Genomic DNA, 22,154 nt, shown 5'->3' with positions numbered 1-22,154 from the left:
CTGAGGAAAGATGTGGAAAACATAACATGTTAGGCTACCCATGGACGATTTTTCTCCAGTATGTCTATAAATCACTAGCCCATAGATGAACCTCAGGATGATATTTCCATTTCTGTCTTCAAACCATGATGTCTTTATACAAAACTGTATTATAATCTGTCAATTTTCTGTTGCATATAAAATTCAAATGTGTCATCTGAGACTCAACCAATATGTAACCAATCTTTTTTTCTATTTATACATTCAACAGATGCTTAATAAAATAATATTATTGATAAATAGAATAGCTGATGCTCTTTGGTGCATGCAATGGACTTTCTGTTATGCCAAGCAATTCATAAATACTATTTTAATCTGTTGTTATGGCAACCTTGTTAGGTAAGTATTCCATGTGTAAAGGAGATTGAACTTTGCATCATATGATGAAATGTAATGTGGAGATGGCTTTTCTAGGAGTTCAGAGACCAAACCATGTCTACTGTTTACTTTTCTACTTTCTGTAAACAAATACCTGACAAGGAGCAACTTAAGAGTGTAAGAGTTTACAGTTTGAGGGAATCATTTTATTCTGGTGCTGACAGTAGATGGAAAAGGCATGACAGCAGGAGTAGGATGCTGGCAGTCACTTTGTATTCACACTCAGAAAATGGTGGTGAATGCTGTTAATCACAAACTGCTCTCTCTCTCCTCTCTCTCTCTCTCTCTCTCTCTCTCTCTCTCTCTCTCTCTCTCCCTCTCTCCCTCTCTCTCCTCTCTCCCTCTCCCACTTCCCTCTCCCTCTTCCTCTCCCTCTCCTTCTCCCTCCCTCCCGCTCTCTTTCCTTTCCTCCTCCTCCTCCTCCTCCCTCTCCTGTACATTCAGTTCACAGCCCACAAAATCTTTCCATATACATTTAGGCTAGAACTTCCTATTTCAATTAACCTAATCAAAATCTCCCCCATAGACATTGCCTGGACATTTGTCTCCAAGGTGATTCTGGATCCCATCAAATTAACAATCACTGTAAACCATCTCGCAATGGTGCCAAAGATAGTGACAATAAAAATTGCCTATCATTGGAAAGGTGTCAGTCAAGCTGGTGCTCTCAGGAGAATGACAATTCACCAACACCATGTACAAAGAGAGAAAATGGGTGAAGAAATTATAACATAATGTCAAGGTGTAAAGCTGTGTATTTCACTCAGAAAAATTAAATAGTTGAGTTGTATGTATTGTTTGGAATAAATTATGGAGGGAACTTGCAGGTCATTGTAGGGAGTTGAAACAACTATAGTTGGGCCCAGGTAAGTTATAGAAGCCAGTTCATGGATGTCAGATAGCACAGGGGGTAAGAAACGAAGAAGCAATGTAACAAGCTTTAAATGAGGTATTATAGAGAGTGGAGCTTTGTGGGGATGCTATTCCAACCACTATGCAGACTCTAATGAGGAAAATGCTAAAATTTCCAGGGTTCAGAAAAGAGACCCAAAGATTCATGGCTGGGAGTCTGGTGAACCTACAGGTGGCAAAAACAATTGTGCTGGTCTGCCCTGAGAACCCCAAGTGCTGCAGTTTGGATCTTATATGCCCTCTGACAGGCCACAAGTGAAAAGCTTAATCCTCATTTCATGGAGCTATTTAGAAATGGTAGCTTCTTTTCATGATGTAGTATATTGGGAGGTATTTATGTCATTGCGGAGAGTGTTTTCAGAATGAATTATGGGACCTTTTTTTGTTGTCATATACCATCCGTAAGTTGAGAATTTTTGTCCTTTACATGTCACTACCCTGAAGTGTCCCTCACAGCAGACCCAAAGGCAATAAGATCAACTGACCATGGTCTGAAACACTGAACCAAGGAAAACTTTGATGCTTTACAAATTGATTATCTTAGATATTTTGTGGCACTTGACTAAAACACCAAGTTAACATCAGCTTGTCTTGGAAATATTCTTAGTAACTTCCTCTTGTTCTCTGAGATGTCCTTGTTTGGATGATTAATTATATAATTATTGGATTATAAACTGTGTCTTTTCCCATACATGATGAAAATTTATTGAAAGTTTTTGGGCAAGAGAGTACTGTAATTCATTTTATAAAAATAACACCTAGATAATTCAATTGCAGCATAAGGAAAATGAACTGAGAGCAAAAGGAGGTAAAGGGACCCCTAGAGATGCTGAATAAGGAGTCTAGGAAAGACAGAGCTGGCTTACATTCAATTAGCGATGAAAGCACCAAAAGGAATTACCAAACTGAGCTTCTGAAGTTGGAATCCAATGAAACCCACTCAGTATGAATGTAGGAGCTAATATAATTTTCTTGCTCTTAACCAGGAGCTATAAGTTCATTACCTGGTATCAAAAAATGACCAGGGCTCGCATCTGTTCAGGCAGTCCTAAAGTTTAACAAAGTGTGGATGAACCTTTTAGTATTATGGCTGTTATGTATAATTCATTCCTCACTTATACATTCCTCCATCATCCACCATGTTTGGCAAGAGGTAGAATGCATTTTGTCAACTTTCTTTTAGGTATAGATGCTAGTTCTATTCCTTGACTGTGGAATGTTTGTGAGGGAATTAATTAGGCAGTTGAGGTTGGGAGGAGATGAGAGATACCTTCCATCAGGTAGCTTGTCAAGAGAGATTATCAGAAACAAAACAGACCTCGCTATAGTGATATGGATAGGCCAAGGCAAAGTATCCTGAATAAGACAGGGGAAGGGAGCAAGGCCTGAACCCACATCAGAAGTTAAACTATTTGTGGAGAATTCAGAGAGCCCTTAGAATTTGAGCATGGGGACTTATTTCTTACACTTCTCCCAGGGTGTACTTGTAGTCAAAAGAAGGAAGCCTGAGTATGTGGGCAATTACATCTATGGCTAAGTCAGTTGTTAGACAATGATTATCCTTTTCCAATGGTCTTGACTCTCATTTCCAATACAGAAGCAGACAGAAGATTCCAAGTTCCATTCTCATGTTTCATTCCTCTTTGGAATGTGAAGTATGTGGTTTGGGCTAAGGTAGGCAGGCTGGGGACATGACTCATAAAGTATTTGCATAGGAACCTAAATTCAGATCCCCAGCACCCATAGAAAAATCAACGCGTGGTGACATTTTCCTTAATACTAGGGATCAGGTAGGGAATACAGGAGTATCCTAGGGACTTGGTGACCAGCCATTCTAGCCAAATCAATGAACTCCAGGTTCAATTAGTGGTCCTGTCTTAAAGAAATTAAAGAAAAGTTGGAGCAGCATCAAAAAGACTCTGACATTGACCTGTGGGATCCACAGATAAATGCACCTGTGTATCCTTGCCCTTCTCGTCAGGCATTTTAGTAGAAGCAGAATAATTCTTGAACAGTATGACACTCATCTTTCTGTTTACCAAACAAAAGCCCAACAAACTTCAATTGAAAGTATAATATAATAATTAATACTACAATAATAAGAATAAAATATTAGCTATTAAAGGTGGACTTCAGTTTTCTTTTGGAGGTGTTGAATGTGTTCACAATAGGAGGAAAAAAAGGTTTGGAAAAAAACCTGTGGAGGAGGAGACTCTTTCTCTTTGGGTTCTGGTTTTGGGCCTGGAGAGCAGTATGTAGACCTTTGATTCTCGGCTTTCTTGGCAGGTCACGTAAGTGATTTCTTCCTCAATAAAATATCATAGGACAATCCCTATTTTGTGAATCTTAATATTTCTGCATTATACTAATCTTCATTTCTGTGTATAATATATAAGGATTAGTGTGAGGCTATATATGCATATATATTACAAAAGCATATATATGCATGTATACATACACCTATACTAGTATTACTACATAAGTCTTATAGATGCCCATACAGGCAAGGAATATGAAGAGGAATATGGACATATAATTTCTTGTGGCATGTGCACAAAACATTTACAGAACGGTATCAACCTCTAGATGCTAGACTGAACTAGAATTGCACAGATTGTATGTAAAGAAGAGAACATTTGGTTTTATCTTTGGCATCCTGTACTTTCTACACAATTGAGGATTTTTTTGTTTTTTATCATTTTTATTTTAATTTTAAATAGCTTGTTTTACATGTCAATCCCAGTTCCCTCTCCCTCCCCTCCTCCCGCACGCCATCTTCCCCCCCAGCCTCCCAACCTATTGCCAATTCCTTCCACATAGGGGATATCTAGAGGCTGTCATTTCACTCTGGGTAGGGTCCAGGCACTCCCCTAAGAGTCCAGGCAGAGAGAGCATCCCTCTTTGTGCTATAGGCACACAAAGACTGTTTGTATACCAGGGATAGACACTGATCCACAGCTCAGGGCCCCATAGGTTGCCCAGGCCTTCTCGTTGACACTCACATTTGGGGGGTCTAGATCAGTCCCATGCTGGCCTCCCCACTGTCAGTCTAGGGTCCAAGAGCTCTCCCATGTTCAGATCAGCTGTCTCTGCTGGATTTGCCAGCCCAATCTTTGCCAATTTGCTCATCACTCCTCTCTCTCTGTCACTGGATTCCTTGGGTTCAGTTCAGTGATTAATTGTGTGTTTGCCTCTGCTTCTATCAGTCACTGGATGCAGGTTCCAGAATGGTTATAGACATCAAGTTCATTATCAGGAAATGGCATTCGAGGTGGTCTCTCCACTATTGCTTAGCTTGTCAATTGGTGTTATCCCTTTAGATCACTAGACGTCACTCTGGTGCCTGATCTGTATTCGATCCTATGATTCCCTCTTCCCCCTATTCTACCCCCACCCACTCAACTTCCTGTTCCCCCATGACCTACTCTGTCTTTCTCTTCTCCCCCCCTTCTTCCCAGGTCCCACTACCCCCCACCCCTCGCCCTGTTCCCCATCCATTCAGGGGATCTTGTCTCCATCCTCTTCTCTTGAGTACTATGCACGTATGCATATCTTTTAGGTTCTTTCCTGTATCCCAGACTCTCTATCAGTAGAAGTGCAGACTGGCACTCTCCTGATCCATGTCTAAAATCCATATATGAGTGAATACATACCATGTTTGTCTTTTTGTGACTGGGTTTCCTCACTCAGGATGGTTTCTTCCAGTGCTATCCATTTCCCTGGGAATTTCAAGATTCCATTGTTTTTTTCTGCTGAGTAATACTCCATTGTGTAAATGTACCACATTTTCTCTATCCACTCTTCAGTTGAGGGGCATCTAGGTTGGTTCCAGGTTCTGGCTATTACAAATAATGCTGCTATGAACATAGTGGAGCAGATGCCCTTGTTGTATGAACTTGCCTCATTTGGATATATGCCTAAGAGTGGAATTGCTGGGTCTAGTGGTATATTAATTCCCATTTTCCTGAGGAATCTCCATACTGATTTCCAAAGAGGCTGTATGAGTTGGCACTCCCACCAGCAGTGGAGGAGTGTTCCTCTCTCTCCACATCCTCTCCAGCATAAATTGTCTTCTGTGTTTTTGATTTTAGCCATTTTGACAGGAGTAAGATGGTATCTCAGAGTTGTTTTGATTTGCATTTCCCTGATAGCTAAGGATTTTGAGCACTTTCTTAAGTGTCTCTTGGCCATTTTAGCCTCCTCTACTGAGAATTCTCTATTTAGCTCTGTACCCCACCTTTTAATTGGATCCTTTGGTGTTTTGGAGACTTGTTTCTTGAGTTCTTTGTAAATTTTGGAGATTAGCCCTCTGTCAGATGTAGGTTTAGTGAATATCTTTTCCCATTCTGTGGCCTGCCTTTTTGTCTTTTTGACTGTGTCCTTTGCCTTACAGAAGCTTTTTAGTTTCAGAAGGTCCCATTTGTTAATTGTCGATCTCAGTGCCTGTGCCACTGGTGTTATGTTTAGGAAGTAGTCTCCTGTACCAACTCGTTGAAGAGTATCTCCCACTTTCTCTCCTAAAAGTTTCAGTGTGGCTGGATTTATGTTGAGATCGTTGATGCATTTGGACTTAAGTTTTGTACAAGGCGATAAACATGGATCTATCTGTAGTCTTCTGCATACCAGTACCCAGTTATGCCAGCACCATTTGTTGAAGATGCTTTCTTTTTTCCATTGTACAGTTTTAGCTTCTTTGTCAAAAATCAAGTGTTCATAGGTGTGTGGGTTAAAATTAGAGCTTTCGATTCGGTTCCATTGGTCTACCTGCCTATTTTTGTGCCAATACCAAGCTGTTTTCAGGACTATAGTTCTATAATAGAGCTTGAAGTCAGGTATGGTGATGCCTCCTGAAGTTCCTTTATTGTATAGGGATGTTTTAGCTATCCTGGGCCTTTTGTTTTTCCATATAAAGTTGATTAATGTTCTTTCCAGGTCCTTGAAGAATTGTGATGGAATTTTGATACAATTGAGGATATAAGAAGGCCCTTGAAGCTTTTCCTGAGGAGCTGAAAAGTAAACTATATACACTGGTGAGAAGTTCTACGATAGTTGGTCTTGTTCAAGACTAACATATTCCTTAAGCACTGAAGGTTTTACATTGGGTCTTTTTTCCTCAAGGGTTTGTGGTGAGGACCAACTAACATGGGCATGATAACAGAACAAAGGGACCACAAAGAAATGATACAACACTATGGAGAAGTCCTGGCTCTGTGTTTATGTGTGTGCATGAACATAAGCATATGAAGTTCAGAAATTACTGAAGAAAATTGGTTTTGAAGATAAAAAAATTAGACTGAAGGTGTAGTTCATGTGCTGAAGGGCTTACCTAGCATGCATGAAACCTTGGACCCAATCTCCTGTAATACATAAAACCAAATGTGATGGTAATACATCCCTGAAATCCCAGCACACAGGAAGTTGAGGATGGAAAATCCTAAATCCAAGATTGTCCTATGCTATTTATATTGAGTTCAAAGCCAGCCTATTCTGTCTCAATAAAAGAAAATAATGAAAATGGGTGAATAAAATGAATGGCCATAGATCAATCCCAAAATTTTCTATTCTGAAAGTATACCAGATAAACTCATGAAAATTAGTTTTGCATAATGAAAAGGGAAAGATTCCAAAAAGAATAAGAGATCATCCTTCATCAAGAAATATCAGTCAGGGCTGGAGTAATGGCTGAGCTGTTAAAGGCTAGGCTAACAATCAAAATTATGAAGAATATTAATGATAATTTCCAGACTCAGATGAAAAGATGAAAGCAAAAGTTTCATTTTAAAGCCTCTTCCATAATGATGTAAACATGCTGGAAATGATTTATCCTTCATAATACTTGAAATACATGTTTGTCAAACAAAAATTTTGAAATGAAATATGTTTTGTGTACATTTTGAAGCTTATTTATTTAATCAAGTAATTTCTAGGAGAAAAATAATTCAGTAACAGATTAAGTATATAGACATAAATATATTTCCTTAAATTTTACTTTAGAATATAATTTCAGTTTTTATCAAACTTTAAAGACATTTAACACCCTCACTGTTTAAACGCCTTCCTAATGACATCAGTTTTAATGATTTATATAATTTGAAGTGGTTATTTTCCATACTTCATTACTTTCTCCCAAATGATCATTGATTTGATAATTACTTGATATTTTAAAGCCGGAAGACATAATGTCCTTGAGAATGTTTTAAATATCTTGTTCTAAGCATAAATAAATTACATGAACTTATGGGTGATGTATTTTTTCAAGAAAGATAAAGATCATTTGACTTTATCTTAATTAAGACTATTTAGCAACATATCCTATTGAGGAAATCAACATATAGCTGTTAGTAGACCATAAAGAAAGCATTTCTCACAGTAGTCTGTAAATGTCACTGTGTTTTATGAGGATGACCCAGAATATCTGTAAAGAATAGTTCACTTCCTTTCAGCTTCTTTCTCACTATTCTGCAACTTTTATTTGTATAGGGTGAGTTAACATGTAAATTTTTAAAATTTGGTTAATTTTGGCCATTCCATTGCTTTGTGTTTTTATAATTTTTGTCATTTCTATGTGTTTTCTTTTAGTTATACATAAGAATTGAATCAAGCTGTCATTTTTACTATACACATTTTACATCAGTGATAGAGCATAAAATATGCAAAGCAATTTAGTGTGTTTAAATCATCCTTAATTTTTTTCTATCTGGCTGGGAGATGGCTTAGCTGGTAAAAAAGAGCCTGTCACCAAGACAAATGACCTGAGTTTGATTCCCAGGCCCATAGTAGTGAAAGAGAGAACTAACAAAAAAGTTGTGGGTATTCATCCACACACACACATCAGTAAATTTCTACTGTGGTATATATAAGATTTTAGACAAGGTTAGTGGGAAAATTAAATTTGTGCAACTCTAATTGAATTAAAATGCATTCAATGGAGATCTCTTAGCATAGAAGCCCTCTTATGGTAGCCAAAGGATGCTGGTGCTCTGTCCTCTGGAGAGCTGTTTGCATTACACATTCTTCTGTAGAATTCAACTTTAACTTGCATACATTGATTGACCCATAACTGCTGAACCCATCTCTTGATCAGTCTACACTTCAAACTGTGATGTGATTAGTTTGCAATAAATACTAATGAACATGTATGGATGTTTATCTTCATAAATAGATTGAGGTTGAAAAGAAGAAAACATGGAGATATGGCAGGTCTTTCTGTCCCTTCTGGTTTCAGTTAGGATCCTGTTGAAAATTCATACAAGGCCTCTGCTTGACTGCCCACCATTGTTCCACTGTCCCATCCATCAATCAACCTGATACCATGGGGCCCAATTGACCCAGAATATTTGACAGAATTTGGTCAGGATTAGAGTGGAAATAAAGTTCAGTTGGTAGAGCATTTGCCTAGCATGCATGAAAGCATTCCCACGACTGCATAAATTCTGCATGGTTGTGCACAATGTAGTCCTACAACTTTGGTAATGGATGCAGGACGATCAGGAGTTCAAGATCACCCTCAGTTGCATAGTGAGTTCAAAACCAGCCTGGGTTCAGAATTAATCAGAATTGTAGAAAAGAAGTGTTTGTGGGAGAGGAGTAATCACTAATTTCAGCTCCCACTCCTTCCTTAATGCACACTTTTCTCAGAGGATGTATTCTTTAATAAGGCCATAAGCACTCTGCTTATGAAACATGTTAACGGTAGTTCATCTAAGAAATAACAATTGGGAAATTTGAGTCATTTAATGATTCTAATCACAAAAAATAATTTTAAAATACCTGAACATCTGAAGGATGGACTTATAAATCACTCAAAAGTATATACCATTTTATGGAATAGAACACTATAAAAATATTTTAATTATTACTTTTTAAAAAGTAAATGTAAAAGTTCTTATAAATCTTCCTAATACTATAATAATAAAAACCTTGACTATGGTAAAGCAAGCACAGGATTACTGGCAGAATAAAATCTTATTAAATATGGGAACATGAGAGTTATCTAGCAGCCTTAATAAAGCATTTTGACTGTTTGTATTTTTAATCAAATTTAATAATATGTACCTTAATGATTTTAGGACTTCCTATTTTATAAGAATTTTGCCTATTCACTTAAGATTGCATATTACTATGACTTCTGAAATACGTATATATTCCAAAACCCCTTTTCTGGGGATGAGCTCCACTATCAACTCCATGGCATGGAGAAAAGACTTGAAAAAATCTGAGTAAAATGCTGAATCCATAAAAAAAACTACAAGGTGAATTATTTCCAATAAAACATCACTGTTGTTTATTCTGTGACATCAGTGTGCTTGCTGTGAAAAGAACATATTCAGCCATTGAATGGAAGCTCAACCACAGAGAGAAAGCTCAAGTGTAAATTTCAACGAACCGCCTTAGTGTCTCTAGTTTTTTTCCACTTGATGATATGAACTCTAGGATTGATGATGTTATCCCTATCCAGTTGTTCTTTTACACAGAAGCTTCACCTGAGGGGAGACTTACGTGCCTGGAACTCTCTATAGAGAACTCCAGCTAGGTGCCTTACTGGAGCTTCCTCCATCTGTTTTTGCTAAATGTTTGAAAGCCCCCAATTTTATGATGTTACCTTTCTGTATTTGATTGTTCATTTAATTGGAAACTTCATGAAACAGGATACTCTGCTCTATGACTCTCGACATTGGGAACTGTACCTGACTGCATTGAAGGTGCTTCCCCAGTTGATTTCTGATAAATGTTTTGAATGCCCAATTTAATGATGTTTTGCTATCTAGCTATATACTAGCTATCATCTATCTATCTATCTATCTATCATCTTTCTGTCTGTCCATTGTCTATCTAGTCTTTATCATCTACCTGTTTATCATCAATCTATCTGTCATCTGTTGGTTGTTCTTTCATTTTACCTTGCTGTATACTTGGATAACTCAATATTTATAAATCAAAAATATGAACTATATAATTGTTTGTAATTTGTCTGAAAAATGCAGTGACCATTTATGCAAAGAACACTTATGAATAAAAGAAGAAAATATATTTAAAATCAGAGAATCAAAGTACATGTGACAATACAAGTTAAAAACAGCGTAGCAAAATTTAAAATTGACAAGTAATTTACACAGTATAATTTTAAGCAATAATACAGAAGCTTTATTATCTAAACTGTTAATAGCATATTATAAATCTCTCTGAGGCTGTATACAATGTAACTGCATATAACCTGATACTCTAGTATATAAAATTGTTCCCTCAGTTGTAGATCAACATACCCCATGACATCCTATGCATACCTAGGAACTGGCAATTAAATAGATGGACTGTGGTGGCAGGAATTTTTATCAATTAATTTTGATGAACACAGAGAAATTATATATGCCATGTTTATCACATATAACAGAATGTCTTAAGATAGGTGCACAATTCAGGAGGACCAAATGAAACAACATATAAATTACCTCTCATATTTATCATTTCCTTGTATCGAGAATGCTTAAAATCTACATATTTCCCTTGTCATAGAATGAGAACCAAGTGTTGCACTTGAAAGAGTGTTGAGGATGAGCACAGGCAAAAGGCTGATGAAAACAGTTCATACATTTAGTTGCATACTAATATGGTTACATGTGGATATTTAATGTGAGAAATTATACAAGAACCTGAAAGAAACATCACTCTAAAGAAATGAGCCTACTCAGAAACTCTATGTTGTTTTCTAGTACCGTATTTCAAGATAATGAATGTGGCTCTTTGGAGGTATGGTCAATTCTAGCATTGAGGCAAGAAATATATAGAAGGTGGGTCACTGTAGACTCAGAAAGTAAGGATGTTTTCAAACTACCAGACACCAACTCCCACAATTACAACAGTGTGTCAAAGAAGCAATTTTGAAATGTTTCCCAGTAGGTAAAGCTGAATATTTTAGATAAAAATAAACAAATAACTAGCAAAGAGGTAATGGTTATTCTCTAAAATATGTAATAAACATCTGTATAGGTATAAACAAAAAAGTATCCAAGCAAAGAATGAGAAACTGCCACAAACATTCTGACTGAAAATCAGGAGGACTTTAATATGGGTTCTCAGGAAATGGGAAAGACATTGAGGTGAGAATAGAGGCATCTGAATATATCGTGTAGTTTATTAGATGCATGCTAACTGTACATTGACCTTAACAAGTGTACAATACTAATATCAGTAAGAGAAACTAATATGGGGAGTTACTTGAGAACTTTCTATATTAACTTCTCAAGTATCCTTTAAACCACAACCTTCCCTAAAATTAAGTTAATAAATAAAGAAGGTAAACAAAATGTAGAAGAGGACAAAAGCACAGCAAACATCTCAGATTCAAGACTCAGGGCATAATCCATGAATGCCAACTGCTGTTTTTCTTCCTACCAAAAACAATACTAAAAATAGTTAGTGTGGAGGGACCTGGAACTGACTTGTGAAGCAACCTTGTTTCTTATCTAAATTTAAACTGGAAAAAAAACAGTTAGTGTGTGTGTATACAACTCTAATGATGAACATACTCAGAAAATCTACTCATAGAAAAGCCTCTACAGGCAACAATGGCAACCCTGTAAAGGTAGGTATGCAGAAACCTGCACACCCCCACATGGCTTCTTTTTTATTTTTTACTTTTAAATTTAAATTTAAATTAGATACAAGGTTGCTTCACATGTCAGTTCCAGGTCCCTCTCTCATTCCCTCCCTTCCTCCCACGCCTTCCCACCAAGCCCCCCACACCTCCTCCTTTCCCCATGGAGGGTGAGTTCTTCCATGGGGGTGTCCATAGTCTGTCATTTCATCCAGGGCAGGGCCTAGACCCTGTCCCAAGAGTTCAGGGTGAGAGTGCATCTCTAATCCCACATGGCTTCTTAATGGTAAAATTACAACCAAATGTAATTGATCAATAACAGAAGCTTAACATTGCATAAACTGCTCCTATTATGTCAGAAACAAGCAAAGGTAAAGCTCTTTTAAAACTTCATTCCAACCATGTGACTCCTGAGAAGTCACCAAGGAAGATTTAAAAGCAAGGTCTTAGGTTTCACCAAACAACAGCAAAGTGTTAATGAAGAAGAATGCCAACAAGATGCCTCTGGGGAAGTCATCTCCCATTGAATTCTTCATCCTGATTTCAACGGGGTGAGCCAGAGTCCTATATTCTTCCTCCATGGGAACTAAAAAGAGGTTAATGAGGCTCAGACTGGAATCCTTCAAAGGTCTGCTAAAGGTTTAATTCATGAGAAGCAGAATTGGAGGTCAGGGTCTGACCCTGTAAAGAGCTTACACTCTCCTTGTCTGAGATTTTTATTAGTATGTGCATGCATTTTAGCATATGATGTGCTATCTTAGGAATGCATACAATTGTTGATATGTTTATTTGTATAGAAACACATGCATATATCATTTTTGCACACATTGTACATTTATATTGCTGCGTTCCAGCATGTGTAAATGAGGACATGTGTGTGGTATTTTATGGTTGTGTAAGCATATGCATGTATATGGTTATTTAAGCATGTACATGTATGTGGCAGCAGTCTCAGGAGCAGGAAGATGCAAAGAAGAAGATGCTTTGTATTTTTGAAGCTGGGATTCTGGTTGCAGCCCTGTGCAACTTCTTGTACTTAGAATGTCAGTAGTGACAATTATTTCCTAATTTAGGTGTCAAAAGATTGAAAGTGACAGAAAAATTTCACAAAGTTAGATGCATGCCCAAGGATATTACAACCAAGGCATTCCTGGATAGACATTAAGAATTTTTTAATGATAAGAAAACAAAAGGTTTGTCTTCATAAATCAGAGTAAATGACATTTTCAAAACCAAATCAATACCAATGAACAGTTCTCGTGGTGGACTGTGCAAGAGAGGTGGACAATGGTCATTTGTGAAATTATACTTCTTGATTTTAGGCCAACAGCCTTCTGCATCTTCATAGAGTTTGAAGGACTACAAAGATCAAGGAAATCATTTAAACTCAACTTATTCTTTCTTATTGTTCAAAATGATCTATTAGTTTTGTGCTTTAAATGATCAACTCCTTCATTTAAATGACTTGCTAGAAACACGGCTTCTAATGAAAACCCCATTATGCTTTTTCATAACTTTTGACTTCAGTGAGTTCAGCTCTGGGCTCAGAAAGATATTAATTTAAAAAGAGAAGAAAAAAGATAGGATGTAATGAGCTGTGAAAAGACTGTACGTCTGGAAAGAATAACACTGAACGATACTTAATATAGAGCCAATTATTTGACTGGCATTTGGATCTTGCCTTTTGTAATAACTTTAACAGAAGAAAAATTCAACATAGAGTTTTTTGGACAATATATACAATGCACAGGGTGATTTGGGGCAATGACCTACAAGCTAGAGTATCTCCAAACAACATGTAAGTTGCAAAGTCTTCCATGTCTCTTTTTGCCTCTTTATAGCTCATACTATGAGTAGCCCAAGGGTTAACTGCATTTATATATGCATGACATATAGTAAACAAGTGAATATAAAAATATGCCACAAATAAATATTGATTAATAATAACCATTCAATAAAGATGTTAATATTGTTGCAGTTGCATTAGTGTTCAGGAAACATTATAACCATACTATAATGTAATAAATAATCAGAAAAGAAATAAAGTATAACAATACCCATAGCACATTGCTAGTTGAAAGTTATTTCCTGTAAAGGTATATACCAAAGTTATTACTTGGAAATTAGTCAAACGAAACATTTCTTTAAGGCTTTCCTCTCAATGCAATGCAAAGAAAGGAGGAGTAGCCTAAGGAGCTAAACTGACAAAACTGAAATTTGCCTTGTAGAAGTGCTTGAGAAAGAAAGCTCCTCCCCTATATTTGAATGAAGCTGAAAAGGGTTATTACTAGTGGCAGAAAGCTTAAGTTGTTGCAATAAAAGTATTAAATAGATAGATTATGGCATTCAGAAGGTAGAAGCCAGGTGAGTAAAATTATCACAAAGATGGCAAAGCTAAAAACAACTGGTAGCTAATACGCTAGGGGTTCTGACCCTGGTTATGTGAGTATGGCACAAGTAGAAACAAAACAGTAGGGCCATCCACTACAGGTGATATTCAACTTTTACCAAAAAAGAAATCAAAATTATGACAAATGTAGACTCCACAATAAAATAATCTTGACCCCTGACCCAGGGTTTGAGGACTGGAATTCACTGATGCAAGAAGCATCATACATCTGCAGAAATCACATTGATCCTGGAAAGAGACAATAGAATGTTTTAACTACAAATAGCTGTTAGTGTACCAAAGGGATCCTTTCTGCTAAGGGTAATTATCGAGGTTGCTATAATAGGTAATGTGGCTGCTGCTTGATTCAAAATCTTTCCTAGTGCACAAATGGACTTTGGAAGCCCATTCCTCATGGAGGGTTACTCTCTCAGCCTAGAAACACAGGGGAGGGCCTAGACCCTGCCCCAAATGATGTGACAGACTTTTATGTTGCCCCATGGAAGGCCTCACCCTCCCAGGGGAGTGGATGTGGGGAGTGACGGGGGTATTGGTGGGGGATATGGGATTATGGGAGGGAGAAGAAACTGGGATTGGTATGTAAAATAAGATTGTTTCTAGCCAGGCATTGTTCCTAGCACTTGGAAGGCAGAGGCAGGTGTACCTCTGTGAGTTCAAGGCCAGTCTGGTCTACAGAGCAAGTTACAGGGCAGCCTCCAAAACAATGCAGAGAAACCCTGTCTGGAAAAAAAAGATTGTTTGTAATTAAAATAAAAAATTATAAAAAGAATAAAACGAAAATCTTCTTTTTTATTCTTATCATATACAAGGGTCTAAAGCAATAACATGTAAGCATTCTACATCGTACTATAAAATAATGTATATGCAAATGTAAATTTTGTATCAGTTATACTTTTCATAATATAGTCTCAAGTCACTGTACCATCTGCCTATCTCTTATTATATCATGTCCAGCCACTACAATAACATTGTGCCAATTGAAGAGTGTGTCTAGAAAGTAGCTGACATTGCTAATCCCTTCACTGAACACATGAGTTTCAGAGGGAGACAATTAAATCCTTTGACTATCTAGGTGGCTGCCAGATCACCAAGGTGTTTGTATTTCCTATCTGAATAAAAGATAAGCTACTGCATCTTGCACTTTATATTGTAATCAAGGAGATACAAGACCTGATAGGTCCCTTTGGATTGGGAAAAAACATATTCAATACCTGGAACCAGTACTCAAAACTCATATTAAGACAAAGGTCATATTAACCTTGGGGCTAGGGCTCAAAACATAAAATGATGCTGTCTCAGGTACAGGCTGTAGTGAAAGCAACACTCCCACTTGCTTTTAGCTCTCCAGAGCACCTGTGGTATCAGAATGAAAAGGAAAAATATCAAGTTTATTGTAGATCTCACTACCCTATTTGCAACACAAACCCCTAACATTCTGGAGCAAACCCAGGATATCAGAGAACCATATACCCACAGCCACAGAATGGATCAGCAGATAAAAGTGCTAGCTGTGCAAGCCTGACAACCCAAGTTTGATCCACAGAGCCCTCATAAAAAGCTAGTTGCCTTGACAGGAATCTGTATTATCTGTACTCCTACTGTGAGTGGGAAGCATAGAGAGGAAAGGTACCTGGAAACTCTCTAGTCAACTAATCTGGAGTGTAAAGCCCAGCAACAGAAACAAGATAGACCCAACTTCACTAAGTGTTCGCTAGGAACCAATTTCTAACTTGCATACATACACTGTAGCATGTGGGAGACCATACACAAACAAATGATTGTAAAAGTCAAAATAAATAAAGGCTGTAAAAAATGAATCACATGCCTTTCACAAAAATGCGTGGAATGTCTCTAGATTTGGGTGAAGACAGTATATGATCACCCTGAGGTACAACTGTTAATGTGAACAGGGTTCAGTTAGCCTAAGTGATAGAATTGAATGTGACCAGAGAAAAGTGCTCCTACATAGAAATAGCCTACCTGAACTTAATCAAGCAGAATGAGATAATTACTAGGTTATAGGCACATCGTATCCTCATCTGTGTTATCCCAGTGAATTTTCTTTTTTTTTAGGTTTTTTTATTTTTAAATTTAAATTAGAAACTAGGTTGCTTTACATGTCAGTCCCAGCTCCCTCTCCCTCTCCCTCCCCTCCTTCCATGCCCTTCCACCAACCCATCACTCCCCCTCCCCCAATCCCCATTCCTTTCTCCAAGGAGGGTGAGGCCCTTCATGGGTGGTGTCCATAGTCTGCATTTCATCCAGGGCAGGGCCTAGGCTCTCCCCCAAGAGTCCAGGCTGAGAGAGCATCTCTTATTGTGGGATGGGCAACGAAAGTCCATTTGTATGCTAGGGATAAATACTAATCTACTACCCAAGGTCCCATAAATTGCCTAGGTCTCCTCACTGACACCCACATTCAGGTGGTCTGGATTAGTCTCATGCTGGATTCCCAGCCATCAGTCTGGGGTTCAAGAGCTCCCCCTTGTTCAGGTCAGCTGTTTCTCTGGGTTAAATAAGCCCAGTCTTGACCCCTATGCTAATCAGTCCTCCCTCTCTGTCACTGGGTTCCTTGAGTTCAGCTCAGTGTTTAGCTGTGGGTATTTGCCTGTGCTTCCATCAGTCATTGGTTGAATGTTCTGTTTCCCAGACCTTCTGGTGGTGGGATTGTAGGCTGGCACTCCCCTGATCCATGTCTAAAATCCATGGATGAGTGAGGACATACCATGTTTGTCTTGTTGTGACTGGGTTACCTCACTCAGGATGGTTTCTTCTAGTGCCATCCATTTGCCTGCAAATTTCAAGATTCCACCTTCAACACTTAGGAATACTCTATGAGGACTGATAGACAGTAAACAAATACCTAAATTTTTTCATGATTATTTAAGGTCTGAAAATAAGAATCAGTATATCCCACTGTGATTGTTAATGCTAATTGTCAAATAAACAGAATTTAGAATCCGAGTATGCCTTTGAAAGAATATCTTTCTTACATTAATTGAAGAAAGAAACTTTGCCAACTGTTGTTGGTGACACCATTCCCTAGGTGGAGTCCTGGGCTGTATGAATGAACAAAAGGTGCTGAATACCAGCATTCATTCATATTCACTGCTTCTGTATTGTGGATACAATGTGACTAGCTGTTTCAAGTTCCTGACACCTTGACTTTCCCTCCATGAGGGACAGTATTCTTGAACTGCCATCCTTAAGTTGCTTTTGACAGGGTGTTTTATCACAGCAACAGGAAAAGTAATTACAATACTCAGCTTAGGCCTCACTACTACTTCCTACTAGGCTTTTGTCTCAAAGATGCCCAAATGTTGAACTTCATGCATGTAAATGAGCATACAATTGGTTCCTGAAAGAGAGGAACAAAGACAGAAGGGATTGTAGATTGCTTGTTTTTAAAGCAAGTATCCCTGTAAGTCCATTAAATAGTTGCTAAGAAAATCATCACCTATACCTACAAATCTTATAACAGACATTCAACATGGTAGGACTGTCAAGATGACAAGAAACAAGGAAAATTCTCAGTGAGGAGCTCTTGATTTAGAGATTACCCTGTCACTTTAAAATGATCTCCAGTTGACCTCCAACATTACAGAAGTAAAAAAAAAAAAAAAAAAAAAAACACCGAAAGGCAAGTCCAGAATCATCTAGAGAATATTTTAAATGTGAAAAAATTCCTGTCTCTCTTGACAGCTTTTCTTTTTAAAATGTCAGCAAACATCAATGTCCAGAAGAGCAATTTCCAGTCACCTTCCAGGATGGAGAGAACGATGATCACAAGTCAAACTGAGGGGAAAAAAAAACAAGGGTCTAATCTCAGATTCTCTTTTCATCAGCATGATTGGGTGGAAAAACATCTCTCACTACATTGTCAGAAGAACTGGAGACAAAATGTCTATGAACTGTAGCCAAGGTGAGCACACATTTGTCAGATATTTTTTCTCCTGAAACCTCTCCAGGAAGATAAAATTGCAGTAAGTATTCATGGGGAAGCATGGATGATTTATCTACTAAATTAAAACTTGATGTCAAAAGCCACCAAGCAGTGGAGGGTCCCACAGATTGGCCCTGCCCTACACTCTGTTTTAAAGCTGAACATCTTAAAGACCAAGATGGCCCCAAAGAAAAACACTTCTCTGTCCTGTGATTGCAGAAATGAAAGTTTCAGAGGAATGAAGCAAGTGACAGAATTATCTATGCTACTCAGATAATTATCAAGTGAGGTTTTTTTACACTTTTTATTATATATTCAAATTAGAGAAAAGCTTGCTTCCCATGTCAGTCCCAGGGCCCTCTCCCCCCCCCTGCATGCCTACTCCCTCCCCCCAGCCCCCCAGGCCCCCACCCAATCCCCACTACATTTCCCATGAAGGATAAGGCCCTCCATGGGGGATCTCTAGAGTCCGTCATTTCATTCCAGGGAGGGCCCAGGCCCTCACCAGTGTCCAGATTGAGAAAGCATCCTTCATTGTGGGATGGGTCACCAGAGTCCATTTGTGTGCCAGGGATAAATACTGTGGAAGCTGTGATGTGTGTATCTGCTGTGGAAGGAGTTGTTTACTGATAGTCATAAGCAAGGACACCTCTACTGGTCCTATTTAGGAGATCTAGAAACTGGGAAATAAGCAATGGAAAATACACATTTTCAAAATCCATCCTTTGAAAATGCTTTAATTATTCTAGATTCTAGAACAATGTTTATCTACCTGCGGGTCAAGACCTCTTGGGGTCAATGACCCTTTCACAGGAGTTGAATATCACACATTCTATTCATTGCAATAGCAGAATTACACTTACGAAATAGCAAAGAAATAGTTTATGGTTGGGGATCATCACAACATGAGGAACTGTATTAAAGGGTCGTTGCATTAAGAAGGTTGAGAACTACTGTGCTAGAAGATGACCTTCTACAACCTAAAAGATGACCTCATTGACTTTTGGAAGCACAGTGTTCTGAGTTTCATTTCTGTGGTTGTGATAAAATCTACCAATCAAAAGCAACTTTCAAAAGAAAATTGGAGTTGATTCAGAACTGTAGGGTTATGTCCCTCATCACAAGAAAGTCAAGGAAGGAATCTAAAGCTGCCAGTTACAGCCACAGTTAAGAGCAGAGAGGAATGAATGTGTACATGTCAACTTATGATTGGCTTTCTTGTGACACACAGTCCAAGACAGTCCATGAAATGTTGCTGTTGACATTTTAGAGTGGAGCCTTTCCAGCTGAATTAACCCCACTAAAACATCTCTCCTGGGGAAGCCTACAGGTCACCCAATCTACATAATTCCTCACTAACACTCTTCCTGAGGCATTCTAGGCTCCTTCAAGTTGACAATTTATAGCAACATTGCACATAGGATTTTTTAAAATAAGAACTTATGATCTGTGTCTAATTTTTACCTGTAGCTCTGACCCACTTAGACTTATCAATATTTAAAATTCCACTACTTCAAATTTTTAGTAGGATTCATTTTTTTGTTTTTGTTTTGTTTTTTGAGACAGGGTTTTCTGTGTAACTGTCCTCCTTGCTTTCCTTCAATTTATGTTGTATACCAGACTGATGTTGAATTCACAGAGATCTGCCTGCCTCTGCCACCCAAATGCCGAGATTAAAGCCATGTAATGCTATCACCTGGATATGATTCATGTTGTAAATAAAATGTATATACATTAGTTAATTTATCTAGTAATCAATGACAGGGGGTCAGCATGGTAACAGAAACAGGAGACAAATAAACTGAATCTCATAGAGATGCCCAAAAGGGAAAAATATATAAGGAATGGACAGTGAGGGCATATTGCATGCTTCATAATATTCTAGAGCCCTGGCTGTATATGTGTATATACTTGGCATTCTTTGACCTGTTTCAAATGTGGTTCAATGTGAAGAGTAAAATAGAAAGTCATTCTAGATCAAATTCTTAACATCCTGTAGTAGCAGAGGATTAAAACGATCTACATATTTCCAATCTACAAATGCTCAAGTATGTTTTGATCACATTCACTATTGGAAAATGTATCTTTTTATAGAGTAGCCAGCAGACAGCATACACTTTCACATGTAATTTTTTCAACAACTTGTCATGTCTTTTCCAACCTGAAGTCTTTTTTTTTTTTTTGGTTTTACGAGACAGGATTTCTCTGTATTTTTTTGGAGCCTGGCCTCGAAATCACAGAGATCTGCTTGCCTCTGCCTCCCGACTGCTGGGATTAAAGGCGTGCGCCACCACCGCCTGGCTCCAACCTGAAGCCTTAACTTCTAAATTTATTATCCTGTCCTGACTAATCTGAAAGCTTCCAGACCATTTTGAAAGCATCATGATTTTACTTTCTTTAAACAATCTTTTGAGATAAATGTGGCTTTGGGTTTTTTTGTTTGTTTGTTTGTTTTAGGTTATTTATTTTAACTTTTACTGTTATTTGAAAATCGCATATCTTCATACAATGTATTTTAATCATACCACCCATATTTTTTCCTCCAGCACCAACCAACCATCCACACACACACACTCACACTTCATTCCTCCTTGGTTCCATGTCCTTTTCTTTTTATAACCCCCTGTATTCTTTTAGTGCTACCTGCATGTGCATGGGTGTGCCGCTGTCACACAGTTTCTTAACCATGTAACCAAATATGATTATGACTCAAGAGAGTAGATGTAGAATACTCCTGCCACCACAGAGAAATCCTCGTACCATCTCCATTCCAGAGTCATGAGTCAAGGTCTCAAACCCAAATATGTGAATTCAAAGTCCAAAGACAACACTTGTTTTGTTGAACATGGATTGCCCCTGGTTTCCTTTGGTAGAGGATGAACAAGAGCAGAAGTTGGTTAGCAACTGAAGAAGAGTTTAAATCCCAATAAAGTATATTCCAGGAAAATAAATACATACAAGCATATATAATTTATCTGCTTTGGAAAACAATAGCTGTGTTAAAGAAGTATTTGCATTGTTATAAGATAGCGAACACTGTCTTGAGATTTCACAGGGTTGCCTGATGAACATACTTTCCTATCTCCTGAAAATTTTAGTACCTATACAAAGAGATTTAAGACAAAATGTGATGTTTGAATTAAAAGACAATAAATTGAAATGTAATATGCACAATCAGCATATTCAAATAATCACATTTTATTTACTAGTTTGGGTTCTATTACACACTTACTTGATTCTGATAAGCATTGAGTTACAAATCTCTGCTCTTTATAATCTACCTTTAGAAATCCAGAATATTATTATCAGAATACAAAGCTTCCACTCTCAACAGTCAGCACTCCCTTAGACAGAGATGTCATTGTGCACAGAACATGGTGTAAATAATCCCTTCACACTTTCCCTGTCTACAAGGTACAACATAAATGCTGGTTGTCCCTCACCTTCTACCTTCTACAGGTGAGTAATTATTATGATAATTACCAGTTATGGAAATTACCATAACAGACCTGCGGTGCATTGGGAAATTGCTGATTAGAGATACCTTTAGTTTTGTATACACAAGTGTGTGCATGTATGTGTGCACACTCCTGCCACTGCAGCCATGTTTGCTTCACATGAGAGAAACAGACTAGCTGCTTTCTTTCAAATCTGAGCTCCTCAGAGGCTTGCATATTCAGAGAGAGGATTGCATCTGCCTGGATGTCTGTTGGATAAACAAATATTTAAATATAAACAATATTGGAAAATTGCTTTAAGCACTGATGCATAACACAGCATTTAAGTATAAAAACAATTGGAATGGCATTTGTGTAACAGACTCCAAATTACTGGAGCAGGAGGCTGGTTGGAGATCATGAAGCAAGTGTACCCCTGAG

The sequence above is a fragment of the Mesocricetus auratus genome, unplaced genomic scaffold, assembly GCF_017639785.1.
Source record: "Mesocricetus auratus isolate SY011 unplaced genomic scaffold, BCM_Maur_2.0 Super-Scaffold_100013, whole genome shotgun sequence".
NCBI classification, from domain to species: domain Eukaryota; kingdom Metazoa; phylum Chordata; class Mammalia; order Rodentia; family Cricetidae; genus Mesocricetus; species Mesocricetus auratus.
The sequence above is the reverse complement of the archived record's forward strand: the minus strand, read 5'-3'. Positions refer to the sequence as shown.